The sequence below is a fragment of the Sinocyclocheilus rhinocerous genome, unplaced genomic scaffold (assembly GCF_001515625.1).
Source record: "Sinocyclocheilus rhinocerous isolate Xijiao unplaced genomic scaffold, SAMN03320098_v1.1 scaffold3642, whole genome shotgun sequence".
Classification (NCBI taxonomy): domain Eukaryota; kingdom Metazoa; phylum Chordata; class Actinopteri; order Cypriniformes; family Cyprinidae; genus Sinocyclocheilus; species Sinocyclocheilus rhinocerous.
The window spans coordinates 627,358-628,076 of record NW_015644863.1 but is presented as its reverse complement, the minus strand read 5'-3'; positions in this window follow the sequence as shown (position 1 = coordinate 628,076).

The following is a 719-nucleotide window of genomic DNA, read 5'->3' as shown; positions in this document are numbered from 1 at the left end:
CTAAAATGTATGCTAATTGTAAGTTATCTTTGACGATAGTGGTCAGTTATCTTTGACGATGGTGGTCCTGACGTTAGTTCTGGCAGGTCACGTTAGTCAAGCTCGCATCAGCTGACACTCAGCTGATCCACGTCTACCTATAGGAATACGACGCCAATCATAATTCCCTTTATAAGGTCCTTTCAGTCATTATTCAGCAGCTATCGCTTTGCTCAGGAGCTAATCACCCACCTCCATCCCCAACTCCTCCTCTCGTCCAGTCAGGACTTGGCATTGGATATTTCTTCTTGAGTCAGACCACTGAATTATGTTGATATAAAATAATCACTTAGAACATTGATGATATCTGCTACATTAATCATTAATGTTGGTTATGTTCAGTTTACCCTAGGGGGGGTTATTTATGCTCTCCCTGCTCCTATCCATGCTAGGCTGCATGGATGGGCAGGGAGTGTTGCCCAGAACAGAACCATACCCCCAACCTAAAATGTATGTTAATTGTAAGTTATCTTTGACGATAGTGGTCCTGACAGAATTATTTTAATATTTGTATAGATTGCAATCCCTTCCAGAGTGTGAAATTAGCTGTATTAAACTGAATTGAATGTTTTCTATTTTGTATTTAATAAATCCATTGATTTGAAATCCCTTTGACTACTGTACACTTTTGACAATACAGACATTAGTTATGTGGTGACTGCATCCATTTCAGATGTATA